Below are 26,865 nucleotides of genomic sequence, written 5' to 3'. Positions count from 1 at the left end.
GTTTGTTGTATTGGATTGGGTAATTGGGGTCTAGTTCATTTCAAGTCAACATTAAAATGCGTTGTTTTCCCTTTTGTGCTGCTGTTTCATGGACAGATAAAACTACAGAAGAGGTTTCAAATGAGGGTTTAATTTTATAAAAACGCATTATAAGATAGTAGCACTTTTGTTACATTCTATTCATTATCTATTTATATATTGTCATAGTTATTGACCTCAAAATACAGGTAATAGAAGGAAATACTGTAGAGGAGAGGAAAATGGGTAGAGTTGATCAAGCAGGACTAAGAATGGCAGCTTAGATGGCACAATAGATGTAATTTTAGTCTTGGAGCCAGGAAGAGCTGAGTTCAAATTTTGCCTTAGATACTGATGAGCTATGTGACCATGATCAAGTCATTTAACCTCTATCAGCCTCAGTTTCCTTAACTATAAAATGAAGGGGTTGGACTTGATACTCTTGAAGATCCCTTCCAAGTCTAAATCAATGATCCTATAAAGTAGTTAGAAAGGAAAAGAGAGAAGTCATACATGGTATTGGAATATTCTTTTCCCTTAAATACATGCAGTCAGATTTTTTTTAAGGGATAAATGGTCAAATAAGAGGCAGGATAAAAAAAAATTACATGAATCCATCCCTTTGAGGTGGAGGACCAGCCCAAAGAGAAATTGTTTCCGTTTTTCCTGTCCAAGTTTTACTTGTTGGATTGTTTTTCCCATTCTCTGAAAAGTCCTGGAGTACTCTTTTCACTGCTGAAGAATTTTTAATGTTATTCCTGCTGGCAGAGGAAGTTTTCCCCAATCTACTGGAAAATGATCATTAATATAGTAAGTCAGGTCCTGGCTCCAAAGGACTTATAGCTTTCTTGCCAAAGCTGTGAATTGTTGAGGGTTAAGACAATGGCATTTTAATTTGGAAACAGTGTGTTGCTCGCCCCCACCCCCTTGCTATTTCTCATTTAGAAGATTTTCTTGACTATTCCTTGACCAATGTCTCCTTTCCTCATTACATATTCTGTTCCTTTCAAGGTCTTGAATGAAATCTCAATGCCCAAGATATCAGTGGGACAGTACTGAGAGCTAAATAGGTTAAGTCACACAATCAGTAAATGGTGGAGTTAGTTTCAAAGTCAGGTCCTCTGATTCTTCCAATCAAACCATGTGCAATATACTAAGTTACTAATGTACTCAGTACTGCTGACAGATGTGTGGTAGGGTTGAGGTACCAAAAGATGAGAAAACTGAAAATGTTCTGTTTATTTTTTAAAGGAAAAACACAATTTGCAAACTACAGCCTAGTGATCCTGTCTTTGATTACTGGGAAAATTCTAGAACCAATCATTAAAGACAGGGGTGGGGAACCTGTGATCTCAAGGCCACATGTGACCTTCTAGGTCCTCAAGTGCAGCCCTTTGACTGAAACGAAGCTTCACAGAACAAATCTCCTTAATAAAAGACTTCGTTCTGTAAAACTTGGACTCAGTTAAAAAGGCTGCACCCAAGGACCTAGAAGAACACATGTGACCTCAATACAGCAGGTTCCCCACCCCTTAAAGAGATGGTTAGCAAATAAATGGAAAGGAAAACAGTGACTATAGAATCAGCATTGCTTCATCAAGAGCTAATCTCACTTCCTTTTTTGACAGGATTACTAAACTAGTTGATGATTCCAGCAAGATTTTTGGTAAAATATCTCATACTCGTCTTGTGGAGATGATAGACGCAGATGGATTAGACAGTAACACGACCAGAGGGAGTCAGACCCGACTGGATGGCGGGACTCAGAGTTGCTATTAGTGGTTCAATGTCAACATGGTAAGAGTCTCCAGTGGAGTTCTCCAGGGATATATACGTGGCCCTGTGATGCTCAGTATTTTTATCAATGTCTAAAGGGACAGATGCCATGCTCTTCAGATTTGCAGATAATACAAATGTAGGAAGGAGGGTTAGCAAGCTGGGTGACAGAGGATTGTCTCACTAGGGATAAATGTGAAGTCTTATGTACAAAACATAAACTCCACATTTACAAGATAGGGGAGGAGTGGCTTGACAGCAGTTGTCTTGAAAAAGATCTGGGGGTGTTAGTGGGCTGCAAGCTCAATATAAGTCAACAGTGTGATGTGGCAGCCGAAAGAGGCTGGCTGGATTTGGTGCTGCCTTAAAAGAGACAAACCACCCAGGGACAATGAGGTAATTGTTCTACTGTGCTCTGCTCTTGCCAGACCTCATCTGGAGTACTGGGTTCAGCTGTGTGTGCCCTAGTTTAAGAAAATCTGTGACTCGATGAGTGGCCTTGAATTCATGTTATATAATTTTTAAAAAGCTAACATTAATATAACATTTAGTATGTGCCAGGCCCTATACTGCTTTACAATTATTATCTCATTCTATCCTCACAACAGATCCAGAAGGTAGGTGCTATTGTTAGCCCCATTTTACAGATGAGGAGACTAAGGCAAACAGAGGTTAAGTGACTTGCCCAGGGTCACATAGCTAGTAAGCATCTGAAACCAGATTTGAACTCAGGTCATCCCAACTTGTGTCCCGTGCTCTATCCATTGGCCACCTACCTACCTGCCTCTGTAGTCATGTTTACTTCTGACATGCTTTTACCCCAAGGCAACCATTCATAGACCCCTGGAGTCTTTCTGACTCCAGGCCTGGGGGTCTGGTCTATCCACTGCCTCACCTATCTAACATATAAAGATTGGCTCAAGGAAGTGGGAATGTATAGCCTGGAAAAGGTTGGGGAGGTGGGAGAAATAATGGCTGTTTTCAAGCTTTTGAAGTACTGACTTATGGAGGTGAGATTAGATGTGTTCTTTTTGGCTCCAGTGGGAAAAACGAAGTATAGCATACAGAAATGGCAAAGAAACAAATTTAGGGTTATATCAGGAAAAACTTCCTAACGATGCAATGGTCCAAAAGTAAAAAGGGCTACCTTGAGAGGTGGTAGGTTCCTCCCTGTAGGTGTTAAACAGAGGCTGGACCACCATGTCTTGAGGGTGTTATAGTGGAGATTCCTTTACATCTGGTAGTCCAGATGGGAACTGAAGTTCCTTTCAACTCTCGAACTCTGGGATAATGGAGAAAAACACAAATTAACATTAATAATGATGTATTGCATTTTGATTTATTTTGTTAAACATTTCCCAATTACATTTTCATCTGGTTCAGGCTTTGCTGGGTAGTTTCACACTGACTGGATGCAAGTTTGAGTCCTCTGAACTAGAGTAGGTCCTGGAAACTTTACTTTTAGGATAAGACATATAAGGGAATGTGGAACAGGTGTGTGTGTGTGTGTGTGTGTGTGTCTGTCTGTCTGTCTGTCTGTCTCCCCCCCATTCCTGCAGGTGTGGGGACAGTAGATAGGGTGTGGTGGTGAGCAGAGGGAATATCCCTGCATTGTGAGTATTGGAGAGAGCTGAAGGATTGAGCTTAAAAGTGGGTAAAGAGATTGAAGTGGCAACTTGTGACTTTTTTTCCTTTCCATTTACATTTGCCTGTAATAGCCAGGAATCTTACAGTTTGTGTCCAGAAAGACCTCCTCAGACTTGCTTAGCATTAAGGGAACAGAAATTCAAGAGGTATCTGAAGCAAGAGAGAAAGGTATCAGGGCATAGAATAGTAGTCTCCTGGAAGCAAAGCCATTCCTAATCTATCCTGCTTACAGAGCCCTGGCATCTTCAGGAGAGACCAACAGAGCTTTCTTCATCACATTAACAGATGTTGATCCATTATAGTGAAAAAGCTCTAAATAATTGTTCTTCATGTTCCCAGCTGTGAGTGAAGGAAACTGACATTCTCGGCTTTGGTTCTGTCTATCACTTAGGGGAGCAAGGAATGGAAAGAATCATAGGCTTGGAATGTATATCATGGGTGTGTTGCTGTTAACTTGTTTTGTTTTATTGCAGGCACACAAACTATATGTGTGTGTATAAAAGTATTTGTGAGTATATATGTAAAATCAATGAGGAATTCAATAAAAACAGAGGTAAAGAATGTCACCAAAGACTTGTATGACAGTGAGAATGGCTGATTAAATGGTGAGGACAAGATATGATAGATGGATGGCCAGAATACCCAAATGGTTCTTTTGTGATGTTGGGAGAAAATGAGGAAGGACTTCAGCACATTGGCAGGACCCCTTGTAATGAAGTTATAGGAGGCTATGAATAAAAGTTGCAAAGGATGGGTAGTCATGAATGGGTCACAATTCCCAAATCAGTGAGATTACAGATGCATTTGACTATTTGAATTAAAACCTAGTACATACAAGTATTTTTTTTGTTATTGATATTGAAGGGCACACAGTGGTGAAGGCACAGGGAAAGTACTTAGAAGGATGAGGGCTGAGCCACTGATCTGACTGGTAGAAATAACTGCTAATACTAATAGAGAGTTGAGATAGCAAAACTACTCTTAGAGAGACTTCACGTCAGAACACAAAGGCTCTAGTCCTGGTGCTATAAAATTCACATCTGAAAAATCATGAGGGGAAACTAGATAAGGAATTCTTGACCTTTTTAAAAAAAATTGCCATGGACCCCTTTGCCAGTCTGGTAAAGGCTATGGACTCATCAGAATAATGTTTTTAAATGGATAAAATAAAAAACAAGATTATAAGGAAAACCAATTATATTGAAATAAGGTTTATATGTATAAATGCATGTATGTGTATATATCTATCTATCTACCTATCTGTAACCCATTCAAAGACTCCAGATTAGAACCCCTGGACTAGATGGTCTCTTGATCCTTTCCAGCTCCAATAGTTTCATCTTGTTTCTATGGGAGGCGGAGAAACTGGTCTAACAATTTTATGAGAGCAACTTCCTTAAGTGTTAGAGATCTTTCTGATGGAATCATAAAAGCAAACTTGTACTGGGGGTCTATTTATTGTCCTTCCTTCTATTTGAATTATTATTATTTTTTTCCTTGACCCTAGAAGAAAATTGTAATGATTTAAAGAGAATGGGGATGACTCCCTTGTCATTAGGAGTCTGCTTTCCAATTATCTCCATTTTTTCTACTTCCCGGGACTAGTTGTTATTGTTCAATTGTTTCAGTTATGTCTGACTCTTTGTGACCTCTTTTGGGGTTTTCTTGGCAAAGATACTGGAGTGGTTTGTCATTTCCTTCTCCAGCTCTTTTTACAGATGAGGAAACTGAGGCAAACAGGGTTAAATGACTTGCTCAGGGTCACACAGCTAGTAAATGTCTAAGACCACACTTGAACTCAAGAAGATGAGTCATCCTGACTTCAGGCCTTGTACTCTTATCCACTTCGCCACCCAGCTGCCTGATCCCAGTACTGGAGGAGTGTGTATTGTCCCGTCAGAACTTCATGAGAGATTGGAGAAAAGGAGACAAAATTTGAGCACCAGCACACAAGTCATGGGAAAGGATGGTAGTATATGGGAGCATCAAATGTTATGCTTTCTTCTTCCTTCCATTTTCTGTTGAGATTTCAATTCTTCTTCCACATCAGCCATTCCTTTTAGGGTCATTAGGAGAGGGGAGAATGGTCAGGGGCCATGTGGCTAGCCTCCACTGGACATTGGTTACTGCCTCTCTAGATGTTAGTTAGTTGTTGTGACTAGGGTCAATGACCAAGGCAGTTGAGGAGAGGGGTACAAACAGCATGGCAGAGGACAGAATGGGTATAGATTTGGCTGGTAGCTGCCATGGAATCCTATGGTTAGTGGGAAGGCTGTGAGGCTCTCTACCTCCTTTCACATCCTCTCTCCCTTTCTTCATGGCTTACAGAATCAGCTCTAGGTAGATCCTAGACATGAAAACTCTCCCTTTTATCTTCTCCATCACTCTTGGGGAGTGTGATGAGTAATTAAAAATTGTCCCTCTAACATCCCAAGAGGGAAAGCTGGAAGGAGGCTTTGGGAGATGGTGGAAATGATCACTTCATGAGGAGAGTGACTAACACTTAAAAAAATTTAAAACATTTTTATTTAAAGTTTTGATTTCCAAATTCTCTCCCTCTCCTCCTCCCTCTTTAAGATGGTAAGCAATCAGATATAGGTTATACATGTGCAATTATGTATAACATTTCCATATTGTGACTAACATTTTTTCTTGCAGTTTTGCTATGTTTAATAAGTCATGTGGTTTCCAAATTGAATTGCCTGTGTAATAATCTAAAAATAGAGGGATGTGACTGAGAAGAGGAGGTCCCAGAAGCAGGGATGTGGGCGGCAAGTTACAGAAGTTGTTTTAGTCTTGCAGTATTGAGTTAGGAGAGTGATATTCCATTGCTTCCTGCCTCACCACCAGCACAGCTGGCACCTGGAAAGACATTGGTATAAAGCATCCATGATACTGAAAGGGAAAGAATCCCACATTCCTGACTCTGATCTATTTTGAACCTAGGTCAGGGAGGATCTCTTTCACTGGTTCAACGACAGCCTGTTTTTCTGTAGGCTTCAAGACCTGAGCCAGCCGTGGGCTAATACTCGAACTACAACTCAAGTGTCTCCTGAGAAAACCCACCAAGCACACAGTCAGGCTGTCCCCAGTGTCCTACCTTATAATATCATCCTGCTTTTGGATCTGTTCCTTAGCTCCTTAGGCTCAGGAATTCAATTTTATCTAATTATAGATTTCAAAAGGACCTTAGAAATCATTCAGTCCAACCACCACATTTTACAAGGGAGGAAACTAAGTCCTAGAGAGGTTAAGACTCTAATGCTCTTTTTGCTACATCATATGGATTGGGCTACTGCTCTGGAGAGTGGATAGTGCCTTCCCTCTGTTAATTATTTCCTACTTATCCTGTATACAACTTGTTTGTACATGCTTATTTGCTTATTGTATCCTTTATCAGACTGTGACCTTCTGAAGGCCAAGGACTGTCTTTTGCTAGTCTTTGTATCTCTAACACAGTCCAATACATCTTGTGGTGTTGTTGAGTTGTTTCAGTAATGTCCAACTCTTCATGACCCCATTTGGCGTTTTCTTGGTAAAGAGACTAAAGTGGTTTGCCACATCCTTCTCCAGCTGGTTTTATAGATGATGAAACTGAGGCAAACAGGGTTAAGTGACTTGTCCAGTGTCACACTGCTAGTTAAGTGCCTGAGGCTGAATTTGAATTCACAAAATTGAGTCTTCCTGAATCCAGGCCTGGCACTCATACAAAGTAGGTGTTTAATTACTATTTCTTGATTGAATGACTATCCAAGAAGTCTCCTTTGTGATGGTGATAAATGTGTTTCAGAGTCAGGAATGTAGGGTTCATTCCCTTTCAATATCATAGATGCTTTATACCAATGTCTTTCCAGGTGCCAGCTGTGCTGGTGGTGAGGCAGGAGGCAATGATTAGAATTAGAAAAACAGACACATTGTTTAGAAGGTGATCTCAGAAATAACTGAGCCCTTAAATGGATGGAAACTCTGATGTTACATGATGTTTGTGATAGGAGCCAGATCACAAAGGGAGAAGTGGGCCAAAGAGCTCAGACAAATACTTGGGAGAATCTGTTATCCCTAAAGTAGTTTTTAATTTAAAAACAATAATAATGTAGATTGGTAGATTTGTCATGGGTTGGTTGCCCTGCCTCATCTCAGAGATTTAGCCCTGTTGCTACAGCACCAATTAGGTGTGTGAGAAATGGTGGTCAGCAATTGCCAACTGGGTAGTGGCCAGAGAGCTCCTCATCACTTGTCTAATAAACAAGTGGAATTCCAGCACAAGCACTGTTTATTGTACAAAGCTTTAAGAGCACAGTTGTGGATGGGAAAAGAATTTTCAAGAACTACCATGGAATGCCTGATCATGGATTCAAGTACAGCCTGCCACTGCTAAAATAGCCCCAGTGACTTATAGTTGTGAACCTGAGGCTGTTACAAATAGAAGATAGGTAACTGCCTTGTCCCTTTTCCCAGTCCACCTCCAAGCAGGGAACCCTCCTGAGGATATGCAAGGAGTAGAATGGAAGTAGTTTGCTAATGGGATCATAGTTAACTTGTTACCTCCTTTCAAATAATAGAATCATAACAGAACACAATTTTGGAGCCAGATCTCGGCAGGCAGAGGAAGTCTTTGGGGACCAGTTGAGTGAGATTCTGGGAAGTGTAGTCCAACATTTTTCTTCCCATTCTGAGAAAGACTGGGGTTACTGTAACTTTGGGGTCAAGGAAGCTACAGCAGCACAAATGGGAAGTCTAGACTGATAACTTCTGGGGTTGAAGGAGAGAGAGACTGATCATGGGACTCAAACAGGGTTGAGAGAGAGGACAGAGAGGGAACGGAAGGTGGTTCAAGGGTCCAGGGACCAGCCACATCTAGACATGGTTCCCCCCTCAGGCAATGGCACTGCCTGCCAGGACCTTAATGGGAAGTGTAGCTAGAGTGGAGAACTGAGGCTGATTGAACTGTTTCTCTCTGAGAGCCTGAGAAAGCTGGTGATGTGCTTTTAATTCCCAATCTGACTCACCCCCCTCATTCCCCTGCCCAAGGAAATAGATTTACTACAAGGTTTCTTTGTTAAATCTATTCATGATTACTGATTTAGTCATTTAAAACTGGCTAATTCTAGATAAAAATCTGATAAATTCTAATTGCTTTTGATTGTGCATTCACAAGTTGGGGGTGGGGGTGGGTGGCTGCAGAAGAGAAAACCAGTGAAGGGCTTGTCTAATACTGAGATAAAAATGGAAAATATTTAGACCTGGGTCCAGAGTGCCAGGGTTTCTCCTGGCTGGAGCCTTGAGACATGAGAAAACATTTCAATGGCCATTGATTTATTCCTAATATTATAAGCTTCCCAATGGTGCATAAATATTAAATCATGTAAATCTGGACCATTAACCCTAGGCAATACCTGAGCCATGACTAAGCAGATATCAGTACTAGAAGAAGGCTTCATAAGCGAAAATCTATCTCAGAAGCACATAGTCAGTAGAGAAATGTTTAAGTTCTTACTATGTACATTGTGCTAAACAGTGGAGATATAATACAAGCAAAAAGAAAGACAGTATCTGCTCTCAAGGAGATTGAATTCTAGTGGGGAAGATACCACCCAACAAGGAGTGGAAAACTGGGGAGAGGCAGTGAAAGGAAAGAGTGTGGGTAATTCAAAGAATGATGGCTAGTCTAAGTCATTGTACAGTAGTTTTTTCAGTTGTGTATGACTCTTGCCTTTTGGGGTTTTCTTGTGGAAGATACTGGAGTGGTTTTCCATTTCCTTTTCCAGATCATTTACGGATGAGGAAACTGAGGAAAACAGGGTTAAGTGACTTGCCCAGGGTCACACAGCTAGCAAGTATATGAGGCCAGATTTGAACTAAGGAAGATGAGTCTTTCTGACTCCAGGCCCAACACTATGCAATGCACCACCTAACTGCCCTAGGTCTAGGCTGGTTTAGAACCTTCCCCCAAATGGAATTTCTGTTAAGAAATTTTTACTCCCTCTAACTGCCTTGAGAGTGTCTTTCCTGCCCTAGACTCTCCCAGTCATTTCAAAGGATTCTGTCTTCTGAGTGGAGATCAAAGTGGAAGCAATGACTAAGGGAAAAATTTGTAGTTACCAGAGTGTTAAGCAAAAAGTAGTAGCACTCACATTCTGAAGATGTGGACTAGCCAAGGAGGTAGTAAGCTAGTTTGTCTATGGAACTGATCACTTCTCACTATCATACAATGGCACATTTGAAAGGGACCTAAGAAATCATCAAGTCCAACTGATTGTCTGCATAGGAACCAACTAAAAGTATTGCTAATAAGCAGATGCCTGTCACGACAGGCACCAGGAAAATGGCATGCTGGTTACAGGATCTGAGAAGGGAAGGTGTGCTCCCTCCCCATATTAAAAGTCACACCTCACTTCACAGTCCTCCACCAGCCTATACCACCATAAGACATGACTGACGTCAGGCCATTAGACACAGGGTCCTATCACTACGGAGTCCCTCTCCCAGAGCCCACCTTTCTCCTTTTCCCCTGTGATGACAAAGGCCAGGCTCTTGGCAGGTTTAGGGTAACCTCTCCCCAGGCAATTGCTTAGCCTGTCCCCTACACTACAGTTGTCCACCCTCTTAATAGTTGCCCTAGGCAAAAGAATGATTAATTACGATTCAAAGATGAGTAGTTATCTGACTTCTGTTCAAAGACCATGGGTACCACACTACCTCCTGAAGCAACCCATTTCACTTGAGGATGATGATAATACTACAACTGGCCCCAAATCTACCCCCTGAAACTTATCTTCTTTGTTCTTGCCTTTGGAGTGAAGTAGATCAAGCTTTCTCCTTCTTCCAAAGGTCCCCCTAAGTCTTCTCTTCTCCAAATTAAATACTTCCTCTTTCTTCAACTGACTCTCCTGTGTATTTCAGCCCCTTCACCATCTCGTTCCTCCTTTGGATGTACTCTAACTTGTCAATCTCCCTCCTAAAATGTGACTTCCAGAACTGAACACAGTTCAAAGGTAATCTCATCAGGGTAGAGGGTAAGTGGGTGAGGGCTGAGGGATGAGGAACCATCTCCCTACTTCTGGATATTGTCTATCTATCAATGTGGTCTAAGCTCAAGCCAGCTCTCCTGGTTTCCACATCACACTGTTGATGCTTATTAACCTCGTGCTCCACCAAAACCCAGGCATCTTTTTCACATGACCAGCTAACCATAGTTCCCCCATACTTTACTCTAGTAGTTGACTTTTTTTTTTTGCTTTTTGGAGGGCAATTGGGGTTAAGTGATTTGCCCAAGGTCACACGGATAGTTGTAGTTGACTTTTCTTAAATATATTACTATAAAATATATTCTTAAATATATTAGTATAAATTACTATAGAACCTGATGCAATCTAGCCTGTTAATATCTATCTTGAGTTCATAGAATTCTGCATGGATGTAGAGCTGCAAGGGGTTTTTAGAGATGTCTACTCCAACCCACTCATTTTGCAAACAAAGAATCTGGGATCCAGAAAAGGCAAGTAACTAGCAAAGGTCACATAGATAGGAAGTAGAAGAGTCAGGATTTGAACTCTTAACTCTTATAATATTATGCTTTCATGTGTCTTTGAAAGAATTAGCTCACGTTCTTAGATTCCTTTTATTTATTGTTATTAGAAACTTATCACTGATCTGTATTCCATCAGCATAAGGAAGCAAAAGAAAGTAAAAAAGGAAGAAAGAAATGACTTGTTAATTATAGAATTTTATGAGCAGATAACAAGAGAGTTCACTCAAATGATGCTTCTCGTGGAAAACTTTTTTTTTCAATTAACAAGCGTTTATTTTCTCTCCTTTTTGTCCTCCTGTAGTCTTCCCACCCCACCCCCAACCAGATAAAGAAAAGGAAAAAACAAAATTCTCATCACACATATACATAATGAAGAAAACCACAATCCCGCATTGGCCATGTCCAAAAACATATACCTAATTCTGCCCCTTACTTCTCTGTCGGGAGATGAGTAGCATGGTTCCTTACCGGGACTCTGAACTGGTTTGCTTCTTCACTAATCAGAGTTCTTAGCTCTTTTAAATTTGCCTATCTTTACAATGTTATTGTTATTGTATAAGTTATTCTGGTTCTGCTCATTTTGGGCTTCATCAGTTCAGACAAGTCTTCCAATATTTTTCTGAGACCATTCCTTTTATCATATGGCACAAAATACATACACCATAATTCATTCATGCCTTCCACAGATGATGGACACCTCCTTAGTTCCCAGTTCTTTGCTATTACACAAAAAAGAGCTGTAAGTATTTTTGTATATTTGGGTCCTTTTCACTTTGATCTCTTTGGCATATAGGTCTAATAGTTACTTCCTTAGTAGTTACTTCCTTTTGAATAGACTTGAAAACCATATATGTCAAGATATTTACAACACTCTTGTTGCGGGCGTTTGCCCTTACAACAGATCTAGACGACTAGCCCTATGGCCCTCTTACTTACCCATCCCAGGTCTTCGGTCGTCACCGGCCTCTCACGGGGAAAAACACCAGACAGAAGGCGGAGGAGTGAAGCGGGGTGGTTTATTCTTCAGCAGTTACATGGCGGAGAGAGAGAGAGAGAGAGAGCCCTCTCACACGAGAAAATATATAGCGAGTCCGAGCCAATCACATCGCAGTCTTACATTTATGACCTTATATGGTGATCACCCCATGACCTTATATGGAGATCACCCCATCAAGCTTATATATATTCATTCAAAACAACCATGGCACCGCCCATAAACCCCTCCCCCTCCCCCATCACACTCTCTCATGAAAAATGTGTTCTCTCCTTTCCATTAACCTTACAAGGGCTTTATTTATGTTGTAGCTAAAAGATGGCATTAAAGAGACAGGGCAGCAGGCTGACTTCTCAGAGTGGGTCTCATGGAGGGGAGCAGTGTCCTGGTGAGACCTTCTCACATTCAGAGCCTGGTCTTCAGTTTCAAAGACTTAGGAGCTCCATTTTATCCATTTACTCCACATTATTTAGCCCATAAAAGGTAATGATTATTACTAATGATTAAAACCACATTAGGATTGAAAAAATGCGTTCTTTAAAACAATCTCATGAGAGGCAGATACTATAAGCATTATTATCCCCATTTTACAGAGAAGAGATTTAAAGGCCAAAATGCTTAAGTGACTTATTTACTCAGGAGTACAGAGCTAATTAAGTCTCAGAACTGAGATTCAGATCCAGGTCTAATGACTCTTGGTCAAGTGTTCTTTCTACTACACTATACTGCCCTCATAACGATTAGGTTCTGGAATGCTGATTCATACTATTCAGGCTCACAAGGTTTTATTCATCTTTCTATGTCCCAAAATTCTTAGCATAGTACTTTGCATAGACCAGACACTCAGTAAATATTTATGCAATGGATGAATGAATGAATGAGATTCTCTTAAAGTACAAGTATGTAAGGAATGAGAACCAAGTGGAAAGCAAAACAGCAGAAAGGGAAAATACACACATGTGCACATATATGCATAAATATGTAGCGGGATGGTTGGCTATGTATATATATGTGTGTGTGTATGTGTGTGTGCAAGTACATAGTATGTGTCTGTACACATATATAAATATGTATATGTATATATATACATACGTATACATACATATATTTAGAAACATCCAAATAACCTAATTACATTTTCTAATTTGCCTAAGAGGCAGTGCTATGTAGAGAAAGGAGAGCCAGACTCAAGTTAGGAAGATCTGAGCTCAAGTTATACCTCTGACACATATGGTTGTGTAACTCCTCAGGGTCCTAGGCAGTTCTCTAAGACAATGTTATTGAGCAACTGCTGATGTGCATTGGTGGAGGGAGTTTCATTACTGGAAATGTGTTTGTTGTTCAGTCTTTTTTGGTCAAGTCCAACTCTTTGTGACCCCATTAGGGGTTTTCTTGGCAGAGAAACCGGAGTGGTTTGCTATTTTCCTTCTCCAGCTCATTTTACAGATGAAGAAACTGAGGCAAACAGGGTTAAGAGACTTGCCTCGAGTCACACAACTAGTAAATGTCTGAGACCAGCCTGGAACTCAGAAAGTAAGTCTTCTGACTTCAGGCCCAGCACTGCACCACCTAGCTGCCCTATAATACTGGAATCATAGAGACCCCTTGACCAGCGAAATATCCCTAACCTGATCAGTATAACTTTGGATCTACTACAATTAACATCAACTTTACTTCATAGACAGTGTTAGGAGCCAGTCTACGCAACTTTTTTGATTTCACCAGGAGTCATGTATCTGTTAGTTTGTATAATCGAATAGTAACAAAGTCACTTTGTCACACTTCACAACTTTTAAAATCCACACCATAGGCTATTTCCCAGAAGCACAGCATCTCCGAGTTGGAAGGGACTTCAAGGGGTCTTATAGTCTAACCTGTGATGTTATAGGTCTATATAGAAAGAATCTCAACAATCTCCCCAAGGCCATCGAGCCTTTGTTTTAAATCCTCTAACTAAGGGGGACCCACTATTTCCTGAGACAGTTTTCAATAGTTTTACTATGAAGTTTTTGCTTCTATCAACTCTTTGTAATTTATACCTACTGCCCTTAGTTCTGCTTTCAGGAGCCAGAGAGGGTCTATCTTTTCTTCCACAAGATGTTCCTTAGAATTCAAGATCCTTAATGTTTTACATGATTGCACGTGTATAACCTATATCAGGCTGCTTACTGTTTCTGGGAGGTGAGAGGGGAGGGATAGAATTTGGGTCACAAAACTTTATAAAAACAACAACAACAAACGTTAAAAATTGTTTTTATATGTAATTGGGAAAATATATTTTTTTTAAATTTTCAAACCCTTAACATGTTTTTCTCCCAACCCAAAAAGAGAATGTAAGATTCTTGAAAGTAGGGATCATTTCATTCTTTGCATTTGTATCCCCAGTGCCTAGCATGGTTCCTGGAACACAGTAGGTGTTTAATAAATATTTGTTGATTGATTTATTCAAATATTTGAAGATAGCTATAGTACTCCAAGCCCGCTAGTCTCCAGGTTAAACATTCTCAGTTCTTTCAGTTTATCCTTGTATACTATAGCATGATTTTGAAGTCCTTCACCTTCCTGGTTGCCCTCCTCTGAACATTATCCAACTTGGTAATGCTAAGAAATGAACACAATGAACTTCATACAGCTAGAACTCAACTCAATGCTCCAGATACAGTACGGAGTATTTATTTTATCTCTACAAGCTGTGGTAGCAATTAAACTCACATATCTTCTTGCTGGGGCCATCCTCTGGGGCCACTCTTCCAACTCCTCCTCCCATTGGCAAACTGGATTCTCTGAGGGCACTGACTACTGCTCTCCTTAAGGTCCTCCAGACAAACCTGAGAAAAATGGAGGTTTTCTAGGATTGTCATTCAAGGGTTCCCCATCTGGTGTGGGCTGAGATAGTATAGTAAGAATGGCTAGTGCAAAGAACAATGCCACAAAAGTCTGGGGCACACTCTTCCACAAACACACAAGGTCTGTGGGGAGAATGGACACAAACTTAAAATTCAACCATGGTATAGTGTATGTGTAAAGGTATACTGTTAGGCAAGGTCACTTCTTGGTCATTATAATTTGCTTTTTCTCTTCATGATTCCTCATGAAGTTTCCCTAAGGTCGAGCTCTTTTCCGGGCTCTGAGGATCAGTCCCCTTGTAGGGTACTGAAAGTGAAGTTGTCTTTCCTCAGTGGGTCTCCCGGCTCCAGGCTGCCCTGTAGACACTGCTGCTGGCTCTGATTGCTGGTGGGATCACTCTCTTGGCTCTGATAGATCTCCCAAATTCACGTGGTTGTCTGTTGAGGTTGGGAGAGGAGGCAGGGACTCTCTCTTCTCTAACCCCCACGACATTCCTTCTCAAGGGCTTAGCTGGAGCTGCCCAACCCCTATACTTTTCTGATATTAGAATATAGGATTCCATGCTGGTTTTAAGTTTTATCCAAGCCCCAAAAGGCATAATTGATCTTTGTGAATCAACTACACATTTCTTCTATGACGTCTTTGCCCTCAACTTTTATGCCTCCCAAATTAAGAACTTGTTTGCTTTTTTTTTTGTTTCCAGTTGTTTACAGTCATGTCTGACTCTTCATGACCCCATTTAGGTTTTCTGGACAAAAAAAACCATTCACCATTTCCTTCTCCAGCTTCCATATCCTCCAGGAAACTGAGGCCAACAGGATTAAGTGACTTGCCCAAGCTCACACAACTAGTTGGAGTCAGGAAGATGAGTCTTCTTGACTCCAGACCCAGCCCTTTATCTATTCCACCACCTAGTTGCCATGTTTGCCTTTCCAATGACTAATTGAGAAATTACACTGGAAAAGTCTGGGCTTTCTGTATTCACATCAATTGGGGTAGGATTTCTACTCCTACCCTTACACTGTATTGCTTAATTTCTGAAACAACACTTCCTTAAATTTCAAGTTACTTCTTCAAAAAAAAAAAAAGATGATGCCTAGGAATGAAATATTGTCAAGTCATGCTTTGACCTAGAAAAAAGGATCATTTGGCTAGGTTTTGTTCTGATTGAGGTCCCAGATAAGCCCTAAGGTAAGAAAATATTACCATCTTCATAGGTGTCCTTCCATCGCAGATTTTCTCCCAGATAATTGTTACTATATTGTTCACTGCTATAGAAGTCCAACTTTTTTTTTAAAGCAATTGGGGTTAAGTAACTTGCTCAAGGTTACATGGCCAGGTGTTTCTGGGTGGGTACTAAGTGTCTGAGCCCGGGATTTGATGCAGATCATCCCGACACTGGAGCCAGGGCTCTTACTCGCTGAGCCACCTGGCTGCCCCAGAAGTCCAACTTTTAATACCAATATATTCCATGTATATGACCATGAAATAAAGAACTGTGCAAAATGTGACTTGAAATAAGAAATCCTACAGTCTCAGAATAGAAAAAGTTCTATGTAAACCAAAGGCCAATGAAATGACTTGAGGAGTCATTCTAGATCTCTTCACTCATAGCGCCTAGCCAAGAAACCTGGGAGAATGTATACATTCCACCCCCTAAAATGCTATGAGTAACTCCCCAGGCACAAGTACACATTTTACAACATTACAGATTTATTATTTTGTATTATTTATTACAGATTTATTTATTATAGATTAAGTTTTATTAACAAGAGAAAAACGAAATAGAAATCTGAGGATAGATAACCATTAGCCCTAAATATGTATGTAATTGCCCAAGGACACTCACAGTTCTGAATAGGAGGCCTCCCTCTGGAAGAGGTCCTTACCCATCATATGTTTGTTGGCCCACGGCTCGCAGTCCGCTCAAAGAAGAAGAGACAGGTAGCAGGTCTTCCTTTCCTGTACTGATTATCTTGAATTTATCTGGTATCTATCTCTCTTTGGTATTTAGTTGTGTGTCTGTTGTTTCCCCTATTAGACTGTAAGCTCCCAGAGAGCAGGGACAGTCTATTGGTTTTCTTTGTATCTCCGTGGCTTAGCATAGTGCCTGACGTACAGTAAGTACTTAATAAATGTTTATTAATTGACTTTCTTTCCCACTAATCCCCACAATTTCTTTGCATAGTCACTGTGCTCCCACCACCACGACCATCCTTGCCCCAGTTTCTCAGGCCAGACAGGATAGGCCTCTATGGAATTTTTCAATCTTTTGATGGCATTTTCCTTGTGGAAGATGAAGGTGAAAAATCCCTCTTCACAAGTGTAAGGGTTATGGGATTTAAAGATCTCCCATGCCCCATGGACGTGCTGACATAGCAGAGCAAGAGAAAGTGAAAAGCCGAGCTAACGGTCCTGCGGTTGGCAGTTGGCAGCGGTTGCCTTTTTTTTTTTTTTTGAGTTAGGACTCCTGCTGAGCACTGCCAGCGGCCGGAGCTGCTGGGAGCAGGACTTTCTGCTAAGGACTCCTGCTGAGGACTGCCAGGGGCCGGAGCTGCTGGGAGCGCTCTTCCAGGGCGCTGGGTGGTTGCTGTGAGTGGGGAGAGGAGGACCTTTGCCTGAGGTAGCCTGTTCTGTTTTAAAGGCTTGAAAATGTGGGTGCTTTCTACTTTATCTACCTGTGCCAATGTCATAACTACTCTGATGGCTTTCACTTTCTGGTTTTGGGACTCAGTCTTTTGGTATCTTAATAAATTTTCTAGTTTATTTCCCCAAATGGCAAACATGACGTATTTTGTGATGGATAATTATATCAGCATATTTGTAATCTCTATAGGCATTGTGAATATGGCATTGCTGATACAACAAGTCTTCTCCCTTTGTTGCCACCACTCCCTCTCCTTCTCTCTTCTCCCAAAGTGGAGCTTTTCCTCTGCCTTCTCCAATCTCTTGCTCCCTGGCTCCCCCTTTCTCACCCCCAAGTCCAATTGCCCAGCTCCATCCATGATCACTTGTATCCCTTAGGGTGACAGGAACCAGTTTATTTTACCTAGTTGTTATTATTTGTTCTTTGTTCTCAAAGAGGACCAAGACATCAGGAGGGTTATATCATGGCAAGTGAATGGGATTTAAGTGAGACAGGGCTGTGCACAGTCACCAGCCTCACTCCTGTAAAGCCATCTGGGTCCAGTGGCAGAATATATATCAGGAAGACTGGAGAAGGCCCCTGACACAACCAGTCTAGGATTTTCCCTAAGTTATTCAAATGGGAAAGGACTGGGGAAGTAGCAAATCTGGCAGCACTCATGCTCTAAGGGATCCCAAACCCTTTATTCCTTCACAAGAAAGTAACCCAGGCCTCATTTGACACCTGGGCAGAGTCTCACTGAAATGAAACTTCTTGAAACCAAATAGAACCTGGGCCTTTGGGTAATTGGAGCAGCTCACTCTGATGCAAATGTTGGTACAGGTACACTCTGAGGTAAAACTGTTTGACTGAAGGTGTGCCCTACACATGTCAAAGCTAGAGTCCTCTTGGTTGTGAGAAAGAAAATCCATTCTCTCTTCTCACCTGGCATTGCCTTTGATCCTGGCCCCAGAAAAATCAACCATTAAGAAAGAAAACAAGCCCCTGGTTATCTTCCAGCTGTCTTGTAAAAGTTTCTTCCCTTTCCCTCAGGCAGGCTTCCCAAGCCTCCTAGGTAGCTTGGGGCCCAGGGAGAGGGAAGGCCAGGGATGTGGGAGTACTGTGGCCTTGGGTGGTCCATTCAGGGAAGGAAGCAAAGAGATGTTATGAACCACCCCAGGCCCTGCCGCTCCTGCCTTTCAAAGATTCTCCCCAGCCTAGAGTCAGGAGAGCAAGAACAACTTTAGTCCTGCTATAGGTGGTTAGCAATTTAATACGTAAAATCACTCACTGAACTTTTCTTCCTTTCTTCCACAACAGAGATAATTGAGTTATTTGTGTCCTAGAGGACTGGCTTTGCTTTGATCACAAGATTGGGAAGATCAAGATACATATTTTATAGAGCTGAACTTTTATTTACTTGGGAATTTTAAAACAGAGAATTTGCAAAGTGGGGTCAATCAATAAAACAATCAATTGTTGTTAAATTCCTACTATGTACCAATGAGGTAGCTAGGTGGTGCTGGGCATAGAGTGCCTGACCCAGAGTCAGGAAGACTCATCTTCTTGAGTTATTAGTCCTTTGTTCTCAAAGAGGACCAATGATATCACAGGATAATGTCTTGATCTATCCATGAATTGGATTTAAGTGAGGCAGAGCCGTGTAAAACCATCAGCCTCACTCTCTCCTCTAGAGTCATCAAAGGCCAGTGGCAAGACAAAAATAAAATCCATCCTCAGTTACTTACTAGCTGTGTGACCCTGGGCATGTCACTTAACCCTGTTTATCTCAGTTTCCTCATCTGTAAAATGAGCTGGAGAAGGAAATGGCAAACCACTCCAGTATCTTTGCCAAGAAAAGCCCAAAATGGGGTCACAAAGAGTTGGGCACAACTGAAACAACTGAAGAACAGTCACAAATTTGCTAGGCTTCCAAGGAACAAATATGATAAACAAAAAATGCCTCCACTTTCAAGTGACTTGTCTTCTAAAGGGAAAGACAACAAGGACATACACAGAAAAAATGAGAGTGGGGGGCACTTCTAGAAACTGAAGGTATGAAGAAGGCTTCTGTATCTTGTAGCAGTTGGTAACCCAAGTGTATCGTGAAGGGAGAGAAGGCTTCTATGGGACTGAGCTGAGGACAGTGTACCTTCCCAGCATGGGGAATAGTCCATACAAAGGCACAGAGATGGGAGATGGAGTATTCTAGGTACAGAGAAAAAGGACAGCATGGCTAAATCTCAGTGTGCAGAGTAATGTTTGATGCAGCTGGAAAGGTAGGATGGGACAAGGTCATAAAGGGCTTTTAAAACTAAGCAGTGAATTTCTGTTTGTGGAAGAGCCTTCTTTGTGCCTAAAGGGAAAATAAATGGCCCCAAAGATCCCCCCCACACACAAAAAAAATAAACGACCAGCAAACTCCTTATGGTAACTTGGCTGCTAAAGGCTTGTGATTTACTGGCCCTAGAGAGGATCACAGCTTCCTCTTTCCCCAGTCCCTGCTTTTCCAGCCCCTCCTCCCTGCCCCCACTCCTGTGCATTCTTTATCATTCGTTCACTTTTAAAAATAGATGTCCTTGGCTTCAGGGAATGTTACAAAAATAAACCTCTTTATTTTCGAAGGGGACAAAGAACACAATGCCAAGAAAATTGCGTTTGTATTGATTCTGACGAGATGGTGCAAATGGACTTACTATGATATAGTAATAGCCTACTGACCACTACTGCTACCGCATTTGAGGGGGGACAGGAGAGGTGGGCTCTTTGATTCAATTGCCTCCAACACTGACAGAGTAATGTGTGCCGCAGGGATGTTGACTCTCCTTTTCTTTGTGGACACTCTAACTGACTTCTCCCTGGAGGGAAAATGGCCTGGAACATCCTGAGTGCCTTAGTGACAGTATCCCAGGATCCTGGCCTTGCTGTGGTCTCCCCCAGGGATTACTAATGCTAAAATGGTTTATTAGGCCAGAAATGTAGCTCCCTTGTCCCTATTTATAAGCTTCCCTGGACATTTCCACCAGTCCTAGCCATGGCTGTCAGTACAGTGGACTCCACCTCCCACTAAAAGGCAGAGCTCGAAACTCTTGGGAAAAGCAAAAGTATAGTGACCTTTTGTCAAGCTCTTGCCCTGGATAACACAGCTGTATGCTCACATGATAACATCGCAGAGTGCTTTCCTCACTAAAATGGTGGAAAGAGCAGAGGATTGGGAATTAGAGATTGTTCAGTTGTCCAATTCTTCCCGACCCCATTTGGGGCTTTCTTTACAAAGGCACTGGAGTGATTTGCTATTTCCTTCTCCAGCTCATTTTACAAGTGAAAAAACTGAGGCAAACAGGGTTAAGTGACTTGCCCAGGGTCACACAGCTGGTAAGTATCTGGTTGAGGCCAAATTTGAACTCAGGTTTTCCATGATGCCAAACTACACCATGTAGCTGCCCGAACATGATAATATCATTTCCTGTTTGTTAAAGCACAATCAATGCCATTTTTGATGATTTATTCTTGAAAGTACTCATGATATATTTGCTGTTCAGTCATCTATGACTCTTCATGACCTTGTAGACCATACTGTCCATAGGGTTTTCTTGGCAAAAATACTGGAGCAGTTTACCATTTCCTTCTCCAGAAGATTAAGGCAAACAGAGGATAAATGACTTGCCCAGGATTACACAGCTAGTAAGTGTCTGAGGTTGGATTTGAACTCAGGTCTTCCTGACTTCAGATCCAGTGCTTTACCCACCAAGCCATTTAGCTGCCCCATTCATGATATATAGCATGATGCATCTGTTTTTGGCCTCTTGTTTCTCACTTCTAATCCATATTTTCCAATATATTTCCCACCATTCCAACCCGTTTCCACTTTTGTATCAAAGTTGAATATCAGGGTACTTGTTGGTTTAAATTTGGAGGGTCCTATCAAGTTTTTCATATTTATTTTCTACATCACCTTCTGCGACATCTGTTGGTGCATAAGTTAATTATTTTCATGATAATTTTTCCCCCAAATGCTTATTGTGATCACTGTAACATGGGATGAATGAGTATCTTGTTATTTTTGGACACAAAATAAAACTACCTCTGCCATTTTCTTTAATTGTCCTTCCAAGGAGAATCTGTGAACCATCCTTTCAACTACAGTTTTGTTTGGTCTCCTGGTTTCATTTGCAGTAAGAATGTTGAGACTAACATAATTCATTTCCCTCCATAGTGAGTTCATTCATGGGTCACTAGACAAATATCTTATATCTACTGATTACAGATAGTCTAAAAACCATGTAATGCTTAAATTCTCTGTCCCCAGCAGGAGAATCACAAAGGGTACAGGGCCAATTTGCATTTTTCTTTACTTTATGGGTTCCTAGGGCTCAAGGATTCTTTATATCAAGTGGTCAACCTATCAGTGATGATAATTTTGTTGTTGTTGTTTGGTTGAGTCTGGTTCCTTGTGACCCCATTTGGGGTTTTCTTGGCAAAGATACTAGAGTGGTTTGCATTTCCTTCTCCAGCTCATTTGGGTTTTTGGAGACTTTTTTGGAGGGGAGAAGGCAAGGTAATTGCCCAGGGTCATACAGCTAGTAAGTGTCTGAGGTCAGATTTGAACTCAGGAAGGTGAATCTTCCTGACTCTAGGCCCTGTATTCTATCTTCTATGTCTCCTGCCACCTAGCTGCCCAGTGATGTTAATAGCTAACATTTATCTATCATTTTAAAAGTTATAAAGCACTTTACCAATATAATTTTATTTGATTCTCACAATACCCCTATGAGGTAGCTGTTGTTATTTCCCCCATTTTACAGATGAGGAAACTGAGGCACAGAGAGGTTTAATAACTTGCCCAGGATCACATAGCTAGCTAGTAAGTGTCTGAGTCAATGTACCACCTAGATGCTTCTGGTGAGCCTCTGTAGTTAAGTAGGATGCTCCTAAGAAAATCTACAAGCATTATCAGGACAACATGCAAAAAGTCTTTTGTGGCAGAACTGGTGGCAGCTTGTATTCCACTGAGGAACCTTCAAGAGGTTCCTGCTCTCCTTACCATGATGAGGGACCAGAATAGGATTTTGTGAAGACCCTCTTCCTCTCTGTTCAAATCTAATCCATATCAGAACTTAGCTGTTTGAATCTATGCTGATAGGAAATTTTCCAATCATCCTAAATTCAACTGAAGGACCAGGTAGTTAAATCTTCCTAAGGGAAGATCAGATTGAGAACATTCTCTCTTCAAAGAAGGGGCAGTTTCTTGGACTGTAAAAATCGATCTAGCTTTTTGATTATATAAGCAAAAGCATTTTTCTTTTCCCAGGATCTTGGGGCCAAAGGCAAGGGGCATTACTGGGCAATTTAAGCAAATGAACAGTTTTAGAGGTTTAAACAAAGCCTTCCCTATGCTTTCTCACTGCCCTTTTTTGCCCAGGCCATGCTGAAAGGTGAAGGCCCTGAATGCTTTATTCATGATCTGCACAAAGCCTCTCCCAGAAGCCTCTTGGAGGAAATATTGGCACAAGGTACCATCCTGCCCTGAGGCTGGCAACCACCAGACTCCTCTCAGGCAACACTTCAGGTATCTTTCTTTGCTTGGATAATCATAGAATGGCATAGCTGGATTTTAGAGATTCTCTGTGCAATTCTCTCATGATACAGGTAAGGGGACCAAGGCCTTCTAGGGAAGTGACTTACCGAAGAGCACACAAGTTAGATACTTGAACTAAGATTCCTTTACTCCCATCCCAGGGCTATTTGGCTGTATACCTGTCTGCTGTAAGAGCAGGCCACTGAACCAATCCAATGGACAGCAACATATACTTGTGCTGGGCCAACCTGAGGTCCATAATTTGCAGTTAGATTATTTCTCTTATCCAAAGAACCTAAATGCTTTAGCAGCACTGGTGAATTCATTCATTCTTTTACTCAATAAACACTTATTAAATATCTTCTATATAAATGTACTCTATGAAGCATCTGAATGCTACAAACACAATCCCTGACCTGGCATTTATAATCTCATGTTGTATTCAGTGGTGATTTTTAACAAAGTCTGCCACAGTCCTCATACCATGCCCCCACCAGCTGATAAGTACCCATTTTCTTAGCCACAAGCAATTGACATTCACTTTCCCTAAGGCAGCTTGAGGTACTGAAAAGATCATTAGACCTGAATGAAGGAAAACCTGGCTTCACATCCCAACTCTGAGACTTACCAGATTTATGACCATGGTCAAACCACTCAGTTTCTCTGTGCCTCAGATACTTCATCTATAAAATGGGGATAATAATACCTTTCATACTGGCCCCTCTTCTTCTTCTTGTTGGCAGCTAGGTGGTAGAATGTATAGCTCCAGTCCTGGAATCAGAAAGACCTAAGTTCAAATTTGACCTCTGACATTTACTAGCTGTGTGACCCTGGGCAAGTCACATAACCCTGTTTGCCTCAGTTTCCTCATCTGTAAAATGAACTGGAGAAGGAATGGCAAACCACTTCCAGTATCTTTGCCAAGAAAACACCAAATTGGGTCATGAAAAGTCAGACATGACTGAACAACACCTGCCCTAAAGGGTACTTATGAGCTTTAAATGAAATAACCTATATAAAGTATTACATAAATGTCAATTTACATTTACATATTTACAATCTACAAATTAAATAAATGTCAATTATTTTTTCTTAGAGTGGAGGGACTTGTCAAGTGCCACACAACTGCCTGGTACATTTCAAGTGCCTTTTGGGTCAAGAGGTTTGGACACAGGTTCTCCTGCCCTTGATTTCCTTAAGAAAGTTCCCTCACTCTCCCTCACCACCAACTCTTCCCATCAGTGAGCAGGTACAGATGAGCTAGAATTCACTGAGGGACAATGTATTTGCCTCATAGGTTTGAAGTTCATCGTGGTTTTGTGTCTTCTCCAGTCTTATGGAGTTAACCATTATATTTCCGTGCTTTGAAATGATTTTCTAAGTGTAAGTATTCTTTTCAAAGATGTTGAGAGTGCAGCTCCTCAACTTAGTAAAGGGATAACCTTAAATTACTATTGCCAGAAACATAATCACCTTTCTACACTTAAATATTCTTATCTAAGCTTGTCTCATTGAATTCTCTCTACCCTCTTCAAGGCAAAGTAGCAACCTTAATCATCCTTTGGCCCAGAATGGGTTACAGAAAGGAGCAGGAGTGGTGACATAGTGTAGAGAAGTTGACTTTGGAATCAGGATGACCAACTTCCAGATTTGGCCATAAACATATACTAATTGTGTAATCTTGGTAAAGTCACTTGACTAGTTTCTCTGAGTCTCATTTTCCCTATCTGTTGTTATTCAATCATTTTCAGTCATTTCTAACTCTTTGTGACCCCATTTAGGGTTTTCTTGGGAAAGATACTAAAGTGATTTGTCATGTCCTTCTCCAGCTCATTTTTCAGATGAAGGAACTGAGGTAAACAAGGTTGAGTGACTTGCCCAGGGTCACACAGCTAGTGTCTGAGGCTGGATTTGAACTCTGGAAGACGAGTCTTCCTGACTCTAGGCCTGGCACTCGATCCACTGTGACATCTAGCATCTAACTCATAAGGATGTTGAATGAATGAAATGAGAGAATGTATACAAAGCACTTTGCTAGTTTTAAAGTGCTACAGAAATGCTAGCTATCATCATTCTCATCTTCATCAACAATCATCATCATCATTATTATTACACAAGTTCCCGAGAGGTATTGGCTCTGCGATCAGCTCCCTGTTGCCTCCTGATGCTGCTGTGTTTCTTTGGATCCCTGGCATGGGGGCACAGCAAAACCAGTGTAGAAGGAGAAGAGATTTCAGCCCCAAGCATCCTTGACTCACTCCATTTATGAGGATGAGGGAGGAGGACAAGGGGAGCAGCCCAGCAGGCAGTAGTTTTCCCTCAGTCTCACACCAAACCCTCTCCCTTCCTTCTGCCTGGGTAGGGAGTGACCATTTAATTGGCAGCCCACTCAGAAGTGCATAGCACACAGGGGAATGTGATAAATGTGCTGACCACCCTCTGCCGCCACTGTCAGCACAAAGTGGGCAGTGTGCTGACCACACAGGAGGGCAGGGCTTGAATCATGGGGCGGGCAGTGCAGGGGAATGAGCTGAATGTGTAAGTACTGTTTTGTGTTTCCTGGCAGAGAGATCATGAGGATAATTGTCTTACCCCCTTCTCCTCTGAAACTCCAACTAAAAGGAAAGCTCCTGGCCTACACAGTCTCAAGCCCTCCTCTCCATCCCCTGATCCTGTACCCCCTACCCTCGCTCTCTAGAAGAAAGCCATGTATTCTTTTCATAATGAAAGCTCTTGTCTCTCATCACAGAGGCCTGGAGACATTCACAGAGCTGGAGAGGACAGTGTGAAAAGGACAATGGATTTGGAGTTAAAGGATCCAGCTTCCAACGCTGCCCCCTTTCTACTTGCAGGAGCTTGATAAATCATTTAACCTCTGTGGATTTCAGTTTCCACATCAATAAAATAAGGCTTTGAGGGTCTCTGAGGGTCCTTCCAGCTCAAGTCTGTAATGCTAAGACCTTAATTAACTAGTCCAACCCTTCATTCTACAAATAAGGAAACCGAGGCTCAGAAAGATTCAATGACATGCCCAAAGGTCACATGGCAGAGCTGGGGTTAGCACCCAGGTCTACTAACTTCCAGTATAGTGTTCTCATTACAACAATTTTTAGACATCCTCCTCCAAGGGGAGAGAATACAGTGGATTAATTTTAAGAAATAGAGAAATAATGGACAGAAACCTACTAATAGTCAAGGCCATCTCAATTTCTCCCACCCACCCAAGATTTAAAACAAACAAACAGACCACAGTCCCTTTATGTAAGCTAGTAGTCCAAGTCTCTCCTTTAAAAAATACTCATATTTCTACCTGTGAGGGAGACATCTCTACCTCTCCTGCTAGCACCTCAAACTATGTCCCAAATCAAACTCGTTATCTATCCTCCAAAAACTGTCCTGCTTCCTAACATCCCTGTTTCTGTGAATGGGACCACTATTCTTAGAGTTGCCCAGACTCCAGCTTCAGAATCATTCATGACGTTTTTCCTCTCCCTTATTCTTTAGAGTCAATTCATTGCTAAAGGGAAATCCTATCTTTTCTATTTTCATAATATCTATCAAATTGGTTCCCTCCTCCCCCCTAACAGTACTGCCAGTTTAATTTAAGCTTTCCTTACCTTTCTCCTGGATTATTGCAATAGCCTCTTAATCGTTTTACTGGATACACCCTTCTCCCTGTCCAGTACAAATTTGATATCTGTCAATGTAGAGTCTTCCTAACAAACTCCTTCAATCCATCAATCAACGTTTATTAAGTGCCTACTGTGTTCCAGGCACTGTGCTAAGCACTGGGGATACAAAAAGAGGCAAAAGCTCCTTGCTCTCAAGGAGCTTACAACCTAATGGGG

General features: G+C 41.4%; 2 long non-coding RNA genes across 2 annotated transcripts in view; one reads left to right on the top strand and one right to left on the bottom strand.

Annotated features, from left to right (window-relative positions):
* LOC138167315 (uncharacterized) overlaps window positions 1–12,100 on the bottom strand; it is a 55,156-nt gene extending 43,056 nt beyond the window's left edge. The window contains exons 1-2 of the long non-coding RNA XR_011169863.1: window positions 11,909–12,100; window positions 2,942–3,076 (exon numbers count right to left, since the gene is read on the bottom strand). This is a non-coding gene — a long non-coding RNA (uncharacterized lncRNA). The remainder of the gene's footprint in view (window positions 1–2,941; window positions 3,077–11,908) is intronic.
* On the top strand, window positions 1,633–25,929 carry LOC138167316 (uncharacterized). The gene is made up of 3 exons (XR_011169864.1): window positions 1,633–1,815; window positions 22,862–23,008; window positions 25,767–25,929. It is a non-coding gene; the product is annotated as an uncharacterized lncRNA (long non-coding RNA).
* Window positions 25,930–26,865: the final 936 nt, after the last annotated feature.

Source organism: Petaurus breviceps, unplaced genomic scaffold (assembly GCF_028583685.1).
Source record: "Petaurus breviceps papuanus isolate PSGF00001 unplaced genomic scaffold, PetGlider_PUasm1.0 229, whole genome shotgun sequence".
Lineage (NCBI taxonomy): Eukaryota > Metazoa > Chordata > Mammalia > Diprotodontia > Petauridae > Petaurus > Petaurus breviceps.
The sequence above is the reverse complement of the archived record's forward strand: the minus strand, read 5'-3'. Positions and strand labels throughout refer to the sequence as shown.